This window comes from Candoia aspera, chromosome 4 (genome assembly GCF_035149785.1).
Source record: "Candoia aspera isolate rCanAsp1 chromosome 4, rCanAsp1.hap2, whole genome shotgun sequence".
Taxonomy (NCBI): domain Eukaryota; kingdom Metazoa; phylum Chordata; class Lepidosauria; order Squamata; family Boidae; genus Candoia; species Candoia aspera.
In genome coordinates this window covers 65,911,184-65,932,951 of record NC_086156.1, presented here as the reverse complement: position 1 = coordinate 65,932,951, position 21,768 = coordinate 65,911,184, and positions in this window count along the sequence as shown.

Below are 21,768 nucleotides of genomic sequence, written 5' to 3'. Positions count from 1 at the left end.
CAACAAAAATACATTCCCACTAGTGGATTTGCGATCAGTTGCATCCTCTGCCCAATCTGCATCGGTGTACCCCACTAGTTCAGGAGAATCAGTTGCTGGCAGCTTAAGCTTCAGGTCTGCAGTCCCCTTCAGGTATCTTGCCACCCGCTTAACATCCTTTGGGTGGGTGCGCTGGTTTTTCTGCAGAAGATCCCCACTGCAGTTGAAATATCTGGCCTTGTTGTGGTTGACAGATATAACAGCTTCCCAATGGCCCCTCTGTAGCCATTGTTCTGAGGCAACAGTTGACTAGTGTCCTTTACTTTGTGGAAGTCTGTTTTCATTAGAGTTGGTACTGTGTTTCCATCTTCCAGCCCCAGACTCTCTGATAACTCTAGAATCTTTTGCCTCTGACTAAGGAGAAAACTTCCATCCTCCTGTCAATTTGTATCCCCAAGTAGTAACTCGCTTTCCCAAGGCATTTCACCTCTACTTCTTCGTTCAAATTGGATACAATTTCATCAATGTCCCTTTGATCCTCATAACAGAGAATCAGATCATCTATGAATGTCAGAATGAACACGTCTCTGCCATTCTTGTGTCATGTGTAAAGGCAGGGATCAGCTTTGCCCTGGGTGAAACCTTGCTTTATTAGCATCTGGTTTAATTTCACATTCCAGGCCCTTGCTGCTTGTTTCAGCCCGTAGATCACCTTCTGAAGCTTACACACTAAAATCTTTGGACTTCTCCCTTCTCATTCTGTTTGGCCTTAAAGACCCATTTGCAACCAATAGCCTTTTTGCCAACAGGTAACTTTGTGAGTGTCCAAGTGTTGTTGTGTTGCAGAGCCTCAGACTCTTCTTGAGCTGCTTTCCTTCACTTACTTGCTTCAGCTGGTAGGAGCTGTTGCACCTCCTTCATGCTGTTTCGGCAATGTCACTCCTGCAAGGTAGGACAGTCACTTGGCTGGAACTCCCTTGTTGGGTCACAATGAGTGCCTCAGGTCCAGAACAGGACTCAGGTCTGGATGATACTGCATCTCTGCCCCTTCTGTTCCTCATCTGACTCAGTCAGAGTCTTCATCTCAATATCCTCTCTCTGGGCTTGTCTGCTTGCTGCATCTGGAAACACTGGGTAAGGTACTTTGAACAAGTCATTGTCACCTATCCCTTCTGCAGTGCAATTGGTTAGAGGATTCTTATTTGGCTCTGTTTCATCTGTTGCTCTTGTTGTTAAACTATTTTGTAGGTAAGTAACTGTCATTGCTACTTCCCCCCATCTGATACCCCCAATAGATGCCTGAATTGGCCCACACAGCTTGGTGTGAATCTGCTCCAGGGGCTGCTGGGAGCCCCTGGTGCTTTGTTTTGAAATTGCAGGCCTTGTGGCCTTTCCCTGCATGCACTCTTTGAGCCTTGCATAAGTCTTACCACAGTCCTCACAGTCCTTGAGCCTTGCATAAGTCTTACCACATCTTGCCAATCCATTTTTCTTCATCTGGAGAATTGCATTTGAATCTCTGCTTTCAAATTGTCTGTCTCAGAAAGTGGAACTGTTGTCCTCCCTTCCTCAGTGACTAGCCACCCATGCCATGTCTGGCCTCTCACAACTGAGAAAAATCAAACCTTGATCTAGGAATCCTGTTAAAAAGACACATTTTTGATCCATTATTTCACATCTGTCACCCTTAAATCGAAGGGTATGCCCCTTCTTCCTGAGGGCAGATGCACTAATCAGGTTCATTCTCAATCCTGGAACATACAAAATGTTAGTTGCAATTATATTTCTCTGTGTGGTTCCATTTCCATAGTTTAGGAGGGCGCACCCCTCCCCCTTCACTGGGATTGTTCTTCCATCAGCCAAACCAATCTCTACCTTTGAACTTGGGTTCAATTCAATAAAGAAAGGAGGTTAGTTAATCATGGGCATGCTGCATCCACTATCTATAATAAAAGAAGAGCAACTTTTATTAATTGCTGAAAATGCAACAAGAGTTGTCTCTGGAGCCTTTTCTCTGTTGGTTTTCTGATCTGCCTTCCTGGCCCAACAATTTTTCTTTAAGTACCCGCTCTTGCCACAAAAATGGCACTTGATGGTTTTCTTTGTCTTTGAAGCACTTTTCTGCTTCTGACCTCCATCTTTGCCCTGAGGCTTTGAAAAATAGCTTGCCTCTTGATGGGCCTGTTTTGCATTTGAATAGAAAGTCTGCCTGCAACACTCAGACTTTATCTCTTGAATAAATTTGACAAAGGTTGCCTTGATGTTCTGTAACTTGCAGCAAAGCTTAAATAGCTTTGGGGGAGAGATCCTAATAAAAATCCAACTTGAATTCTATTATCCAAAATCACATCATTACAAGCAAGCTTGTGCAATAATGATTGAACTTTGGAAATATGCTTATCAATATCTCCATCTGGTTGCAGCTTTACATTGGATAACTCTCTCACCAAATTAACAACTTGGGAGTCTCCTCCTACCCCAAAGAGTTTAAACAATCATCCACTATTCCTTTTGCAGTCTCTCTGTGCTGGATCTGCACCAATATTGATCCATCCAAGGAACTCATAATTAGTCCTTGCAGTTTCAGGTCACTGGCCACCCAGTTTGCATAACCCTGTGAATCTGGACTAGGAGGATCTTCTTCCAAAACATTATACAGATGCAGAATCTTTGCCTGCCTCTCCACCCAAATTCTCCAGGGATAAAACTCTCCTGGTTTGAGTTTAAAAATCATTGGATTGTAAGGCAGTATAATGGCCATCTTGTCTAAGCAAATAGGATTTAAAAATCACTTCAAAAAGAAAAGAAAAAATCTTCACTTTATGCTTAAGGCTTCTTCTTTTTGTGTAAGATAACTCCTCAGTAGCTAGAGTGAGTATTCTCTCAAAAACAACAATTTTCATGCAAAAACAAAACAAACCTAAAAAGAAAATTTTCTCTTTCTGAAAAAAGCCTGGGCCCATACCTGATGAAACCAATTTAGTGGCCTGCTAGAACCACTAAAATGGAGCAGAGCTTATAACACAGCTAAGAAGCTGGCACAGAAAAAGAATTATCTTAAAATAGCTTCAATGAGCATGCCAGAGAAACACAGGTTATGGATCTTACATACTCAGCCCTCCCAAGCATAAAGAATCACACTCTTCAACATATTATGTTAAGAAGAAAAAGAATTTCTTACTAACTTTATTGTTTCTTCTGCTACATCCATCTTGGTGGAAAAGATGAAGTTCCTTTGTTCTTCTTTTCTCTCTAAATACTTAGTTTTGCCCTAAACTCTCAGCCCTACAGCTGCCAAGAGCTGCATGGAAGAAAGGGGAATTCCAGGCCCACCACATGGTGCCCAAAATGGAGGAAAGCTTCTGGTGGAGAAGAAGGAAGAAAGGAGGAGTGGGAGTGGCAACAAACAGCTTCCTCAGAGTTGCATTGTGGGACAACTCAATTTACATATCAATTCACATGCAAATGAGGCATGCTGGATTTGCCAGAACGTCCAATACATAGATCCTTTCTGCTTATCCATGTGGGCACAAATGACACTGCAAGGCATGACCTAGATCATATCAAGAATGACTTCATGGCTTTGGGAGGAGAGTAAAGGATCTTGTCACACAGGTGATATTCTCATCAATACTTGCCATTGAAGTGAGAACTCCAGCAAGAGAAATGTTTTTCAAGTGTTTCAAGTGTTCAATGTTTTTCTGCACCATTGTTGGTGCAGAAAACTGAGATTTGGGTTTTCAACAATGGTATAAACTTTAGGGAGGAGATACTATTTAGCAGAGATGGAATTCATCTCATCAGTGAAGAAAAGTACCTCTTTTGATGGCAGCTGACAAACCTCAGGAAGACTTGAATAGACATAGGGGGATGGAAAACATGGACCTTTGGTGAGTAGCAATTTGGCAAATAATGGATTGAATACAGCTGTGAAGTGTTCTGGAAATTACTAGTTTAAAAAAGGAAAAAAGGAAATGTAATCATAAAGAAAAAGAGAGACAGAACACATTAACCCATTATCTTAAAAGTCTCTATGCAAATTCACAAAATATAGGTAACAAGCAAGAAGACAGGTAAAACATAATAGGGATTACAGAAACAATGGACTTGATGTTTCTAAAATCCCTTTTTTCCAGAGGAACAGGCAACACAAGAAAGAAGGTGGTGGTGTGTGTCAGGAGTGAACTTGCCTATACAGAGGTCAATTGGACTAATGGTAATATGAGTGTTGAAATCATCTGAGTTAAAATAAAAGTGCAAGCTAACAGAAGGAATATCTTGCTAGGTGTCTGTTAGATGAACATTTATGAAAGTAGTTAAGTGAAGCTTCAAAATACCATGAAGTAGCTGTGATGGGAAATTTCAAGTACCCAGACATCTGTTGGAAGGCTAATACTTGACATATGTTGATGGGTTTCTTTTTTTGCTGTTTCTGTTTTTGTTTTTAACAAAAGAGGTGTGCACTAGAGGATCTACTACCTTAGATTTGGTCCTTTTACTAACAGGGAGGAATTGACTGAAGATATTAAAGTGGTGGAAACATTGAATGCAAATGACCACACTTTCTGGAGTTCTTGATTCTGTTAAAAAGCTTGGTAAAAATCAGTCAAACTTAAACTATGTTTTTTAGAAAAACATGTTAATAAACTTACTATAAATAGTAAGGAAAATGCCATGGAAGGAAAACCTTAAAAACAAAACTGTCATGGCTGGCAGGGACTTCTTGAAATGGAATTAAGGATAGCGCAAACAATATAATTAAGGAAGAAAACTGGGAGAAATCGAAAGGATCTGTAAGACTAGGCTTAAGCTACCATTACCTAAAGATGGAACAATCATGTGGCAGAGAGGATAAAAGCCAGGAATAATCTTGTCTAAAAGATCCCTTCAGGGAAGCAGATAAGAAGGAAGCAAGTCATTAAGGAGACAAAGGAAAAATGTCACCTGAACCAGACAAAGGAAGATGGGCCTGAGCACATGGAGAACCACCACCACCCCAATCCCATCTACAGGTACAGAACTTGTGAATCAACAAAGCAAGGACTTTTGGGGATAAAAGTGGTCCTGAAGCCCACCCACTCGAGTCGTCTTTGGACCCAGACTTGGCGGCTTCTCTAGCTAGTGCCTGGCAGCTTAGTTGGACGTGGGTAAGTGTGGATAAGCATGTGTGTTTGCATGCATGTGAGAAAGAGCAATGTATCTTGCAACCAGTAAAGTTTTGCTGTTACTTTAAATTCACTGGGTCGCTAAGTATTTCAAAGAACCTGTTGTACTTCAGTGTTCCATTGCACATTATTTGTGTGTGTCCCTAATTACTTCCTGGCTGTTGACCAGGGCTGTGTGTCTTGTCTGCTCAAGCCGCACCTATCTGGAAAACCCAGGTAGAAAGCAAGGGGGGCTGCCAAGATCGGCATGCCTCAACAGGCTGTGAGTCTGTGACTGATTGACCATAAGCCAAACCTGGGAGCTTGTGTGTGTAACAGATCCAGTGTGGTTGAGAAGGCAGCTTGCAAAAGAGGTGAGATTAAAAAAGGATGCTGATTAGAAATGGAAGAACTGCTAATGACCAGAGATGTATATAAAGCTTCAGCTCAGAAATGTAGGAATGAGGGCAGGGAGGCAAAGGCAGGAAATGAGCTAAAGCTAGCAAACCAATGAGGTGTTTACTCCAAATGAAGAAACTTAACAATCAAGAGAAACCAACACCAATTTTTACATCTATTCACATCTAAAGAAAATAATGATTTCAGTAGCATAGACTAGAATCTAACACAACAGGGTTAGTGCAGGTCAGTAAGGATGTGGTAAAGGATTACTTCTAGCTACTTTGAATGTGTTCAACTCCCAAACCTTGATGAAATATATCTGTAATGTTGAAGGAACTGTCTGAAGAACTGTCAGGACTTTTGTCAAATATCCTTGAGGAATCAGGCAGAAGTGGTTGGTACTGGAGGACTGGAGCAAAGCCAATATGATACCCAGATTAAAGAATGGAAAAAAGAGGCTCCCAGCAATTATTAATCAGTGAGCCTAACATCAATACCTGTAAAGATAATCTTTATAATCTGAAAGCAGACAATAAAGCAGACCATTTATCAGCATCTTGAAGATATGCTAAGATTACTATGAGTAAAAATGGTTTTGTTAAAAACAGGTCATATAAGACAAACCCCATCTTCTCCTTTGACAAGGTAACTATTTAGTGGACAAAGGGAATGCTTTGGATATTATTTATCTTGATTTAACCACAGCTTTTGACAAGGTTCCATATGTCTGTTAACAAGCTGTTAAAGTCTGGTTTGGATAGCATTACACTTAGGTGAATCCACAAGGAGCTGGCCCACAACACTCAGAAAGTTGTTATTAACAGCTCCACAGTAACCATGGTGTCCTGCAAGTATCTGTCTTGGATATTACTCAGCATTTTTATTTTATATTTTTAGATATAATTTTTATTAAGAATTTTGATTATAATAATGACATCTAATACAAACTAAACTTAAAGAAATAAAAGAGAACAGAGAGAAAGAGTAAAAAGTACAAGGAAAAAGAAAAAGAAAAGTAACAATATAATAAAGAGAAAAGGAATATATATAGAAGTGACTTCCTACCTTCATCACAAGTATAAACAAATTTAGTAACTCTTCACCCTCTCTGAAGTTACATTTATCTCTTCATTCCATATTCCATCTCTTATCTATAAACAAATTCATAAAGCATCATCTTCTCAGTCCTGGTGTCAGCAAATTTCCTGTACATGTAGAATTATGAGCATCCATGATTATAAATTGGGGTATCAATTCTTGTGATTTGTTATTTTGATGCGTGCCTCACCCAAACCTTCCAAAATCAGAATTACACATTTGCTAAGCTCTCAGCCCTAGGAAGAAGATTTTTTAAAAAGTTATCAATAAGAAAATTATAAATTCTGAAGAAATCAAAATTAATATTTGGCATTTGTCTGTACCTTACATCAATCTTATATTAAAACTTGTTTCATGGTATCAGAATAACTCATTTAAATTTGACTTTGTTCTCAAGTACAAGTAGAGCAAAAGGGCAACTTTAAAATCAAAAGGTAGTATATATAAAGAAAATGTCTCTCAATTTTAGATATGAAAAGAAAGTGGCACTCCTTTCTTAACTGATAGATGCTTAAATACTATTTATTTATTTAGGAATAAAGCAGTGGCTTCTCCATATTTGGGGGACTTCTAAAAACCAAAATAATATCCAAATAGGATTGTGATTTTCCAGGACCTAGGAAGTATTGAGGACAGTTGAATTATGGAACATGGAGGCTGTTGGTTTTTTAAAACAAAAAGCTGCTATTCAGAATAAGTAGAAAATCAACTGAACATTTATGCTCTTAGGTGATGTTTTGACTCTGTGTGAATCCCAAAGTCAAAAGGAAATAAGATCATTCAGGATGGTTTTTAATTCACTCAAAGTACATCAGAGGTATAATTCGCAATCCCTGATTCAAAATCCTCTGTGAGTTCCAAATGTGATATTAGCTTGGGAGCTCAACATTCTAGAAAAGGCAAGGCACTACATCATGTGATAAAGAGCTTATTTTTTAAAAGGTAACTTTTGGCAGTTGTTCATCTGCCTAACACAGACTTTGGAAGAGTGGCAAGATAGAGGGTAAGGTGGGGACAGAGATTTCAATACCATCCCTTTTAATATTTTAGTAGTTTGTAACACCTGTATTTTAGCATTTAGTAGCTCAGTGCTTAGCAATTTAGCAATTCAATTTTTTTTTCACAAAGTAGTTTTGCAATTTAGTAATTGTAAATTAATGCAGTGTTTGTATTTATATGTATTTAAATATTTCTTCTGTTTTATTTCTCTGTTTATTTAGAAATTTGAATGTATTGTTACCTGAGCAGTGTAATTCCTGTCCTCAAATTGTATATAATTCTGGTCAGTGACAGTAGAAAAGGTGTTTGTTCATTAAGATTGCAGCCATGATTAACATACATGAGTCACCTATGATTTCTTTGTGAGTTGCTGCATGTAACAATGTTCTCTTTTGGAAACTTTTTTTTCATCATCTACTCTATGTTCTCCTTCTTATTTGATCCTCTATTTATTCTCCTTTCTTATTTTGCAATATTACAAACTTTTATTTAAATACAATAATTTTTCACTTATATTAGCTGTTTTCATGCTGATGAAACTGATGATACTCAGTTGGACCAGACCGGACCAGAGATTCTATGGAGGACTTGATCCAGTACTTGGGAGTTGTGGAGGGTTGGCTGGGATGAAGCAGGCTGAAGTAATACCCTGGGGTGACAGAGGTGCTCTCTGTACAGAAACAACTGTCTCTCTGCTCTGGTCTTAACCGTGGATGGGTTTACTCCTCATGTGGGAGCAGATCCACACACTTACTGGCTGATTTTAAGAAAAAAAAAACTATTTACAAACAAGCATTCCCTCTTTAACTGTAGCACTTTATCCCTATAACTTAAGTATGATTACAGTGTTAGGCTTTTGTTTTTTACTGTTACTAATTTTTTTTAAATCTGATATTATTTTATTTTAATTGATGAAGGTTGAGGCTGCTTATTATTGTATTGTAAAATGCTGTGGGCTGGTATGCCAGAAGCATGCTGATACACATTTGACAATGCACAAATATGTCTGAAACACATTATAAAGACACTACATTGAAAGAATTTGAAAAGGCAATTCAGAAAGTATAGTTCTCAAACTTTTTTTGAATTCATAATTTTTAGACTATTAGGTTAGGAAGGACAGAAGGATGGTCACATTCAGTGGGCAAGCTTGTACTTTTAATGTTTTCTACTACAGATTAAAGTTACTATGGTAACTAATCATTTTGGCTGGGTGAAAAGGTTGAATTCAACTGTCCCCTTTTCAGATGTTGATTTTTGCACCTGGGGGAAAGAAGAACTTGCTTGGACTTGTTTTAGTTTCTGTTTCCTCTCTGTGTAGGCATGTAGCTGCTCTGAGCTGCCTGCAAGAATGCAGAAGACTTTTAAATATGTTTTGCTTTCTGTAAATAAATTATTTTTATAGAAATGCCTGGTGTGTGATTTTTCTGATCTCTCCTGGGCCAAAGGCTTTCCCAACAATCTGCCAACAGGTTATGTGCCCAGAGAGAATAGAGAGATCAGCTCCACACCTCATGCACAATTTAAAGGCAGGTAGCAAAGACCTGTGAAGATTTTCTTTGGAGCCACCTGGAGGTTTTCCAGCAACTGCCGGTCTACAGGACAAAGAAGCCAGCTGAGGTGACTTGTAAAAGAAGGAAGAAGCCATGGCTACCTCCCAGCCCTCAGCAATGCCTCTGGAGCACCTATCAGAGACCAACTATTTGAATTAGGCCCTGAAGATGGAGATGTATCTTCGCAGAGAGAATCTTTGGCTGCCCATTGGTGAGCAACCCCCCCAAAATCCCAGTGCTGAATGGCTGAGACAGGATGAGCGGGCTAGAGCCACCATTATCCTGGGAGTTGAGGACAATCAGCTAGTCTACGTGCGAGGCAAGCAATCTGCAAAGCAACTTTGGGATGCTTTGAGAGACTTGTATGTAAAGGCAACAGCAGGGAGTAAAGTTACCCTGACAAAAAAGCTGTACAAAGCCTACCTTGCAGAAGAAGATAGCCTTCCTGAGCACCTGCATTATATTCAGCAGCTGTTTGTTGAGTTGCAGAAGAGAGGAATGGAATTTACACCTCTCACAAAATCCTATATCCTCCTGTCCTCACTAAATGAAACGTGGGACACACTGATTTGTACCCTGGAGGCTATGCCTGAAGCAGACCTCACCCCATCGTGTTGCACAGTGCTTACTTGCTGAATGGGAGAAGAGAGAGGAAAGATCCCCCCCCCATCTCTTCTGGAAAGCTGCAATACCAGAAAACAAGGGAAAAGAAGGGAAAGGAAGCTGAGGCCACAGCGCTATCCAGCCAGCGATGCTTCACTTGTGGTTCAGCTGGACATTTACAGAAAGACTGTGCCTTGAGACCCAAGAGTAGAAAGACAGAGAAGAAGAACACAAGGGCAACACAGAAGAAGGCTCTTCAGACAACCCAAATTGCACAGGTTGCTGAGAAGGGTAATTCTGATGTATGGGTGTTAGATTCTGGGGCCAATTGTCATTTATGTAATTGTAAAAGCTCTTTTGTGTCACTGTCTAAAACTGAAAGACAAAGTGTATCTGGCTGATGGGTCTGTGACCAAAATTATGGGATAAGGTGACTTGTATTTATCCTGCTTGGGAGAAACTGTAAAAGGTGTGTTGTATGTGCCAAATTTACAATCAAACCTTTTATCTGTGGCACAATTGGCTGCAGCAGGGTATATCATAACATTTAAGAAAAATGGTTGTGAGATACGTAAAAATGGAAAATTGTGTGCTACTGGTATATTAAAAGACTCCTTGTACATTGTGCAAAATGCAAGGAAGCCAAGCTGCAAGGCTGCAGTTGGCAACACTCCATATCATGACCAATGTGTACACCTGATGCACAGGAGATTTGGTCATGCTAATTTCAAGCATATAGCATAAATGCCACAGCTGTGTGCTGACCTAAAAATAAAACCCTGTGACAAATACTTAGACAGTGTAGTTTGCAAAGAATGCAAAACACTAAAAGCTCCTGTGAGTAAGCACAGTGACAGAGTTACAACTAGACCTTTGGAAATTGTACACTCTGACATTATTGGTCCTTTTGCTCCAAGTCTTGGACAAGCAAGGTATGCAATGACCATCATTGATGATTTCTCAAGATACACATTTATCTACATCTTAAAACATAAAGATGAGGCATTTGAGAAATTTAAAGGTTTTGTGACATGGGCAAATGGAAAATTCCCTAGGCCTGTATCTGCACTCCAATGTGATAGAGGAGGAGAGTACCTTTCTCACAAATTCAAAAGGTTCCTAATGGAAAAGGGGATAGAACAAATTCTTTCAGCAACCCCTCAGCAAAATGGTGTTGCTGAAAGAAAGGGCAGAACCTTGCAAAATGCAATGGAATGCATGATTAAAGATTCACAATTATCTTTTAAGTATTGGGGAGAGGCAATATCTACTGCCTGTTATGTACAAAACAGATTGTATAACTCTGTGATTCAGGACACTGCATTCCATTTGTTTTATGGTGTGAAACCAAAGGTAAACCATCTGAGAGTGTTTGGTAGCACTGCATGGGTTCATATTCCAAACCAACAGAGAAGGAAAGGAGGCCCCACAACAAAGAAAGCCATCTTTGTTGGCTATGAACAAAGCCAAAGGAGCTACAGGTTCATAATGGGAGAGAAATTAATAATTAGCAAAAGGGCTTCTTTTGCTGAACAAAACTGGGGGAGATTAAACTCTAGCTCTCCAGTTGATCTGACCACCACAAGAGAACAGCAAGAACTTGCTGATGGTGATCTTTTGCCTGATGAGGACATTAAGCCAGAAAAGCAAACTGAAGATCTGTCTGATGAGACAGATGCTTCTCAGGAAAGTGATAGGAATCAAAATGTAAGCCCTGTATTACCTCACAGATCTCAGAGGAGTAATACAAGTGTTCCTCCATGTTTTCAGGCTGAAACAGTAAAGGCTTTTCACATATTCACAGAACCTGAGTCCTTAGAACAAGTGAATGCTTTACCACCTGAGATTGCACAAAATTGGCATTCTGCCATGCAACAGGAATTAGCATCCTTGAAAGAAAATAAAACATGGAAACTGGTAAATCTACCTCCCAATGAACGCTGTCTGGGTTGTAGGTGGGTTTTCAAACTGAAAAGGGATGCTGATGGCAAAATCCAAAAATATAAAGCAAGGTTGGTTGCAAAAGGGTTCACTCAAAGGAAAGATTTAGACTTTGACAAGACTTTTGCACCAGTTACTAAAGGGGAATCAATTAGATTACTGTTAAAAATTGCTGCACTCATAGTAATGTCAGTTCACCACTATGACATTCAAACTGCATTTCTCTATGGTGATTCAGACCACAAATTATACATGCAGCAACCCCCTGGCTATGAAAAAGGGGAGAATCTAGTCTGTGAACTGCAGAAGTCAATCTATGGGTTAAAACAAGCTGCTGGATCCTGGAACCAAAAATTAGATGAAAAACTGCAGAATTTTGGTTTTGAAAAAGGAAAAGCAGATCCATGTGTATATATGAAGACAAACAAGGCTGTATGTATCTGTGCATTTATGTTGATGATTTGCTGTTCACACCAACAGAAAAACAAAGGCTTGATTTTGAAGCCTGCATGAAAAGCCATTTCACATTAAAAAGCCTTGGAACAGTAACAAATTACCTAGGTTTGGAAATACACAGGGAGAAGGATGGTAGCTTTCTGTTAAACCAACGTAGTAAAATTCAGAAGCTCCTAGAGGATTTTAATATGCAAGACTGTAAACCAGTCTCTACTCCGATAACAGATTTTCAGAAATGTATAGGAGAAACTCAATTAACTGAGGCAGAGAAATATAGATCTGCAATTGGAAGTTTACTGTACATTGCAAATCATTCTCGCCCAGATATCTCAAATTCTGTGGCCATTTTAAGTAGACAGGTAGAGAAGCCTACATCTGCTGGAAAAGCAGCATTGAAGAGGTTAATGAGGTATTTGCAAGGAACAAAGTATTATTGCCTGAAGCTAAATACCTGTGGAACAGAGAAATTGCAGGCTTTTGCTGATTCTGACTGGGGAGCAGATGTCAGTGACAGGAAATCCACTTCTGGGATTTTAATTCAATTTGCTGGATCTAGCTTAGGCTGGCATTCTAGAAAACAAACACTTGTTGCTCTTTCCACTGCAGAAGCAGAGTTTTATTCTCTAACACAAACCTATAATGAGGTTATATGGTTTAAACATTTCTTAAAAGACATAGGCATGGAAGTGAACCAGCCTATAACTGTTTATGAGGACAATCAAGCTTGCATTGCTATGGCAAAATCTGAAGCCTGCAAAAATAGGACAACACATATTGATATTAGATATCAATATATCAAAGATATGATAAGCAAAGGAGAAATAATGTTGAAATATTATGAATCAAAGGACATGATTGCTGATATTTTAACCAAACCTCTTGCTGCACCAAGACACAAAGAGTTAACAAAGCAAACTGGTTTGCATCTTATTCTGTAGTATAAAAAGGGGAGTGTTAATGTTTTCTACTACAGATTAAAGTTACTATGGTAACTAATCATTTTGGCTGGGTGAAAAGGTTGAATTCAACTGTCCCCTTTTCAGATGTTGATTTTTGCACCTGGGGGAAAGAAGAACTTGCTTGGACTTGTTTTAGTTTCTGTTTCCTCTCTGTGTAGGCATGTAGCTGCTCTGAGCTGCCTGCAAGAATGCAGAAGACTTTTAAATATGTTTTGCTTTCTGTAAATAAATTATTTTTATAGAAATGCCTGGTGTGTGATTTTTCTGATCTCTCCTGGGCCAAAGGCTTTCCCAGCAATCTGCCAACATGTACCACCTCCTCCCCCAATTTTTAAATCTATCCATAACATTCTTAAATATAAATTGGCCCTGATCAACCACAGGCAGCTGCACTGCAAACCAACAGAAGCTGGTTGGTAAAAGTTCCTTTTTTTCCTGAAATCCACAGAATCCATTTTATATCTTGTATATCACAGAGGCTGAGGTTGCATGTCCATCTTTCCGTAAGAATGTAAGAAGAGTCCAACTGGATCAGGTCCAGCATTCAGAAGCTCATAAGCCTCAACTGGAGGGCAATAGCTGTTTCTACTGTGACTTCCCAGAAAGAAGCATTTAAGCCATTCTGCCTGTGATAGTAAACAGACATCAAACAGCTATTAATAGCCTGATTCCCCACTGGATCCTGTTCTGTCTGCTTTAAAAACCATCCAGATTGGCTGCCATAACAACTGCTGGCAGAATGGTACAGTTTAACTATGTACTATGTAAAATGGTATTTGATTTTGTTAGGCCTAATCTGCCTGCATTTGCTTGCAGTATATAACTTTGAATTCTAAAATGCTGAGAGAGGAAGAAAACTTGTCTCCATCCATGTTACCTATCTTATGATATATCTTTCTGATATCTCCTCGTACCCTCTTTAGTCCAAGCTCAAGAGCCCAGCTGCTGTAGTCATTCCTCATAGGAACACTGCTCCAATCTCCTAATCATTTGGTTGTCCTTAATTTTGTCTGGTATTATAATGTCCTTCTTAAAGCGGTTGCCAGAACTGTAGACATCATTCTAAGTGTGGTCTCACCCTAGATTTATATAGATAGTGCTATTTTTGGCTCCTTTCCTAATAATTCCAAATGTGGAATTTAGCATCTTTACAGCACCTGAACACTGGGTTGACATTTTCATCCAACTAACATTCCATTAATGTATAGTTGAACGTCTTTTTGTGCCAACTATTTTTATTAATTTTATAGAAATCTTAATGGAGACCTGAAATAGATTTTAGCATGTTTCATTTTATAGACAATACCACTCCACCCTTCAAATTAAAAAAAAAATCAATTAAGAACACCAGATTCTATTGGGGATGCACATTTATACCTTTTCCCCAGCATTTATTGGAACCAAAATGTTGCCATTCTGCAAAATAAAGAGATGGCCAACTTTTTATTTTCATTCTGTTGCTTGCTAAAATAATTTGAAGATCATTAGGCTCTTCAAGGATGCTTGCTCAGTTAATTTGCTTGCTCAGTTTTTTAATTAGTAACTGATAGTGGGTATTAACAATTGATAGTAGGTGACTACTGGCACTATTAATTTCTGGAGAACAAATACTATTTACAGATCAGTATTAGCTCTATGGATGACCACATCTTCCATATAATCTGGTTAATAAATGAATATCACAAAAATTGACTAATTTTTTGGAGGGGGACGGTTCTTTGTCATTCATCTGACCATTCAAAGAAGCAATATGAGAGAAGAAATCTCTATGCAAAAAGCCTCAGACTATTGTGACAATGCAGAACATTTTTGTGGTAAAAGAAAATATATATTTAAGATCCTCAGTGGCTTTGTACACTTTAAAAAAGTTTATTTCTAAAATGGGAAGCTTCAACAATCTCATGTTGAATTCCATCATTGTGGAGTATTCTACACTGTCTACACTGTTTTGAGAATCCATGAAGTGAATTTAAAGGAATTTGATTTGCTGGTTGGAATCTTGCATTAAATGTCTGAGGTAATGATGGATTTGCCCTTGAATAATAACAGAGGGATTCCATCCATTCCTTATTGGAATGACATTTGGAAGAAGCAATTGTCTGATGTTCTTCCTGAACTTGTTTGCAATAGATTCAGCATTACTGTACAAATTGAGGAGTCCATTAGGTAGAGGTTGCAAATTGTCTATCCTGACCTTTCCCTTCATACATGACAAATTGGTGGTTTCTCCAGGGAATAGGAAGGCATGACAGTGAGGGCAGACTTTGGTCATCGCACCAACATCTGCAGAAATATTACACCATTCAAGTCATGCATTTTCCCTTGCTCTTTCTTTGCTGAGGTCAGGTCATTGAAGGTGAGTATTGTCATGTTGAAGAACTCTCACAGTAATTACTGTTTGCCACATATTCTTGAGCTAATCCTCTCTTTCTTCCTCCATCTCTTCTTGTGTCCTCATTCTGTGGCTTTTCTTGTCATTCTGGAGATGTGTAGCCCTTGTTGGAGTTTGAGCAGCATGTGCAGAGTGCTGGAAAGAGTTTGGCACAAGAGATCAGAAAGAAGACACCAGGCATTTCAGCAAAGAAGTTGTATTCAAAGAAAAACAGAGAACATAAACAGTTTCTCCTCTAGATCCCTAGAGGGGCTCAAAAGCTTCTTAAATACGAAAAGGCATACTTACAAGGTTACACACATGCATGAGCACACCCACTCACACGAAGCAAAAAAGAGGCTGCTGAATTCCAAAAGAGCAGAAGAAGCAAGCAAGGAGGCTCTGGAAGAGCTGGCTTATTTAAATGCAAATTAAGCAAGGAAGTGGAGGACAGGTTTCAAAATACAGATTCCCATAAATGGTCATCCAACACTTAACCTTTCTGACCTCTGGTTACATTTTAACCTGAGAACAATGGTGCCTGAGCTTCCCATCCTTGCTGGACACTTAAGTAGTTAATTACCATGGATACCTGGATACCTGGTGTCTCTGTGACTTGCTTCCAAGCAGAACAAATACCAACAGCCCTTTCATCCTCTGTTTGTTCATATTCTTTGATATTTGTTCTTTGTCTCTGATCCTGAAGACATGCATTTCTCTGCTTCTTTGTCTCTTCCTCTCTTCTCCTTCTGTGTCTCTTCTTCTTGTTCTGGAGATGTGCATGACTCTCCTACTCTATCTCTCCTCTCATGTTATTTTTCCTGACTGTTTGATCCTGGAATCGTGCAGCCCTGGCCTCATCCAATTCTTGTTTTTGGCTCCTCCTTGCCTCTTCCCAATGACATTTGGTGTCATCTGTTCACGATGTCCCCCCTCTCTTTGGCTTAATTAGGCTAACGATATTTTATTATTTTATTTTATTTACCACAATGCTGTATGGTGCCATCATCACTTCAGAAGAGTTCATGCTTCCTGCCAGCTTCCCCACTGACTTGTGCAAAGTTGGCAGGGAGCACTGGATGATGATCACGTGACCATGGCTGACCGTGGCACTGTGGCTGCACTGAAGCAACCACAAGGTTTCCAAATTTCAATCCCACAGGAGTAACAGGTCCTGGATTTTGGACTCATTCTTTAAGTTAGCCAATTTGAGATATGTTGATTCAAAAATTGTTACCCTATGATGCATTGTTTTGTCCAATTGAAGGTTACATACCAAAAACAGGAGAGTTTTAGTAGTATATAGATTGTTCTGATTGCAAAATTAAAAATGTATTTGACCTTTAACTGAGAAGTAGTGATTTTGGCAACCATTTTGGATATTTAAATTTCCATTTCTTCAGCTTGCAGATAGTGTAACAGAAGACCCAGTTATGGCAAGCTACTTCTAAAATCATGCCAAGAAAACTTCAGGGACTTGTCCAGGCAGTCACCAGGAGTCAAGACTAATTCAAAAGTACCCCCCCCCCAAAAAAAATCTCTAAAAGAAAAAGAGCGGCCTCTAGGTCCTATGTGGCCCAGCAAGTGGTTGGGTGGGGGCCCCAGAGCCTGCCCAGCCAGAATGGATGGGACTAATCTTTTTGGACCCTTCTTTTTGTGTTTGAGAGAAGGGAAGTTTAAGGGGTAAAATGGTATCTAAAGCATTTTGGACAATAAAGATACCCATTGTACTTATTTTTAAAAAAATCAAACACCACTGGCCCCGCAGAAAAAAAAAAGGCTGAGGGAAGGAGAAAGTGAAACAAAATGGAATCTCATTGCACAAATGGAGATCTCTTCAAATAAAAGAGAAAATGGCCTTTAAAAGGTTGAATTGAAACTTATTATTAGTAATTTTTATTTGTTTTACTAACTATAAATTATTTTTAATTGTTCTCTCTTTGGAATTACTTTTAACAATGAATTTGTAAGTTAGAAATAGTATAAATCAGAAAAACAAACAACTAAATAATAACAATGCATGTAGCCTATTAGGTTTTACCAGATTTAAGAATATAAAATGACACAAAAGTTTGAATGTATGTTTAGGATTATTTCATGATTTTATTTTCAACTTTGTTTTAAAATTTTAATATATTTTAAAATTTATTAATTTTCCCTCTTAAAAAAAAGCCAAAATACAGAATGAATCACACAAGCCAGTATTCCAGCAAAAAAAGCAATTAACGTCAAGAATTTGCATTGAGTCACACTGATTATTATAGTTCTGCTAGGTTAATTAGGCTGTAATTTTGTTTCATTTATGCATTTGCTTCCAGCAGAATGTAATTGTTCAGGAGGTGTCAGCACAGCACAAGCTTCAGAAACAGTGAAATTAAAATACACACTTGTTGCATAAGAATTAAGGATAGCCATGCTGGCCCATGATCGGAAATAAAGGACAATACCTTTATTAGGACCAATTAAAATGCCATAAAATATGTGCAAAATTAGTCAAAGTGGTACAAAAAATTCCAGTTTAGGCAGAAGCTGTAGCTATGATACATATAGTTTAGATTCAGTCTTCAGTGACTAAATTAGCCATATCAGATATTCTAGGTATCAGATTATATCTATATCATGGGGCAAAAAACTAGGTCTGATATAGTAATACTCATTACTGATGAAGGCTGGCTGTGATTCAGATGTAACCTAATCCTTACCTAGAGTGATACATAAAACTCTTTGTTAGCTTCTTAAGTTTACTTGCTTTGGATTATGAGCTCCACTGGACTTAGATTGCTGCCCCAACTACCTCAGTTATCAGGAGCCCTAATAGATGGGCTATAGAGTACAGCTACAGCCTTGAGCAGCAAAGGACAAGAATTGAAATCAACATACCAAAAACAAAGGCCAATTCCAAAACATGAGGCATCAAAGAAAAAATTGCAAACTCATCCTTCATCTTGGTCTCTTCTATTATTCCCATGGAAAATTTCCTGTTCTTCCTATTTATAGGATCAGTAATAACATGCACTTCATGGAGTATCTCTTAGATAAGAAGCACTGTTCTGTGAAAAGCATTTGCCCACTTTTAGATTTTTGGAATTTTTGCACATTTTTGCTGCTGAATGTTACTATAGCTCCATATTGCTCCTATTGATATGTAAAGAGAGTCTGAGTGACCAAAGCAAAGTTCATAAACAAAGGCATCCAACATACAATGCCCAAGTGTGAAAAAAGTAGTAATGGCCCAGATGTTGGACCAGAACTGGGACAGCTCATGGAAGTCGCGGGGTGACTTGGCCTCTCATGCTTCCTCAGACCAGCCTACCACAAACAGATGTTTCTGTAGGGAATAATGTGAGGAAGGAGCACCATGTATGCTTCCTTTTGCTCCTGAAGAAAAAATTGGATATAACACAAAGAATGGAATGGAATGGAATGGAATGGAATGGAAAGGAATGGAATGGAATGGAATGGATAATTAGATCTATTTGTGGAAGTAGTTCATAAAACTATCAGGGCCTATTTGGGTCAATCCTGTGCTATACAAATCTCAAAAATTGTCATTTGTGCCCTGAGTGAGAACCATGGTTGATTTGTTCAATGATGTATTTGTCTTTTTGGCTGTCCATAGTATTCTCAGGAATCTTCTCCAACACCAAAGTTCAAATGTTTTAATACTTTTCCTATCCTAGGAAGATGGTCAAATCAATGGATAACTAGCTGCAGAGAAAATTAAAAAGGAACAGAAATGGCTGATAAGTTATGACAACATGCAGTAAGAACTAATCCTTGAATTTATGATTTTAGTAAAAAGTACTTCTGGCCATTAGAGGTTGCTCTTCAAGATGGAAATGGTAAGTAATTTGTTTTGTTTTGTTTTTCTCTTTTGGTTTGTTCTTTGGTTGTTCTGTACTCCTGCAGTCTAAGGAAAGAGAAGATTTCATAAAACACAAAACACAAAATTAAGCTATAATTACAGTCTATAGCTTTGAATACCTGCTGCTTCAAGGTTCTACACATCTTTAAAGTAGTATTTAGAGAACCCAGACCAGCATTTTTATAATCTAAATGCAACAAAACAAACAATTACAGTTCCCTTTGTAGAATGTCGATGATGAGTACCTTCAAAAGTACAGTAAATGCAAGACTGATGTATGAAGTTCTCAGGACAATGCATTATATGAGCAGCAGCTCCCTTATGTAGGTGGAATAGTTGTATATTTTCCTGATTTACTTTTTCAAGTGTTTTACTAGTTTACAGAAGATGTTATCAGCTCAGTTCATATACAGTATCATTCTGGTAAAAAATAGAGATGTCTCCTTATCTTGTGAGAGCCAGCTAGGTGCAGTGGTTAAGGTGCCAGGCTAGAAACTGGGAGATTGTGAGTTCTAGTCCCACCTTGGGCAAAAAGCCAACTGGATGACCTTGGGCCAGTCACTCTCTTTCAGCCCTAGGAAGCAGGCAATGGCAAACCACTTCCAAAATCTTGCCAAGAAAACTGCAGGGACTAGTCCAGGCAGTCACCAGGATTCAACAATGCCTTGAAGGCACACACACACAAACACAGACCTTATCTTGTAAGCAACAATTCTGTCAGCTATTACTAGTGCCCAGAAGTTTCTTCCTACCCACACCTCCATGCAAGAAAAAAATCTGCCCTGTTACATATTCATGTAAATTTTTCAAGCCTGGTGGAAAAAGGTAGACACTGCCTAAGTAGTTTCCTTCTCTGTTTTCCCTGGTGTCCTCTGTTTAGCATCCTCTTTCCTAAGGGTAGTCACAGAGAAAAGGCAGAGTAATAATCCCTTTGATTCATTCTACAAGGAAAAAAAAAAAAGAAAGTGCTGGCATAAGTGGAGTGAGCCATTGTTTTTAAGCCTTTGTCAGAAGCATGAATTCAAACTGCTTCCAAGCAGACCGCTCTGCTTTGGAGCTCATCAGAAGCGCTGCCTTCTGGCCCTGATGTGCCTGCTGCTTTCCCTCCAGTGTTCCCACCAGGCTGCCTCCAACAGGTAAGGGACTAGCCTTGGAAAATTATCCCACTCCTGTTTGAGTGATCCTGCTGTGTTAGACCACTTCTTGGAAATCTTTGGCTGGCAGTATGTCCAGCCCTTCATCGATCCCCCTCCCACTCCCCCAACACCCACACATACCCACGCATAAAACAGATACTGCCAAGATTTCAGTATCTACCTTAAAAACAAAAAAAGCTCTCTTTGCCAAAAGTTGAGACTACAACAGTTTCCAATCTAGAGTGAAGCTGTCATGTAGAAGCTCCAGAATACTTCTCCTCTCTCTCCTTAATTGAGTGAATATCTGTTTTGTCAGGCATGACAAGTGAGAGCAGCAATTTTGTCTCTATCCTTTTTCTTTAAGGGCACCATCAGTTTCACAGCAATATAGTTAATGTTACTAAACTCACTCACTACGAAGTCTGAGAAAGAACAAGAAAGTATATAGCTGTAAAAATAATTTAGAAGCACACTACTAAAAAAGAGCTGTATTAAATTTGAAAAAAAAATAAATATTCAAAGAACAACTGAATCTCATAACTAATACCAAAATGTTTCTGGGTTTAGGAGGAGATAGTATTGCTTGTGCTACTTAATCCTAATCCAACAACAGTTTAACTAAAAAATAACAGTACAAGAACATACAGTGTCAAAGTATAATCTGGAAATGATAATTCTAAAAAAATAAAAGCTAATTTGAGCATTTGCAGTTTGTAAGTTTAGCAGTATTAGCAGTTGGACAGCACTACAGGCTTCAGCCATGCAGTCTAATCTAAAGAAAATGGTTGTTCCATGCTGTTGTATTGGCTAGGCTATGTTTTAAAACATCACAAACCAGAAAATGACAGTTCAATCACAGCATTTGAAACAACTTGAAACACTCCAAAAATTGCTGCTTGATGTTGTTGTTGTTTATTCGTTTAGTCGCTTCCGACTCTTCGTGACTTCATGGACCAGCCCACGCCAGAGCTTCCTGTCGGTCGTCAACACCCCCAGCTCCCCCAGGGACGAGTCCATCACCTCTAGAATATCATCCATCCATCTTGCCCTTGGTCGGCCCCTCTTCCTTTTGCCTTCCACTCTCCCTAGTATCAGCATCTTCTCCAGGGTGTCCTGTCTTCTCATTATGTGGCCAAAGTATTTCAGTTTTGCCTTTAATATCATTCCCTCAAGTGAGCAGTCTGGCTTTATTTCCTGGAGGATGGATTGGTTTGATCTTCTTGCAGTCCAAAGCACTCTCAGAATTTTCCTCCAACACCACA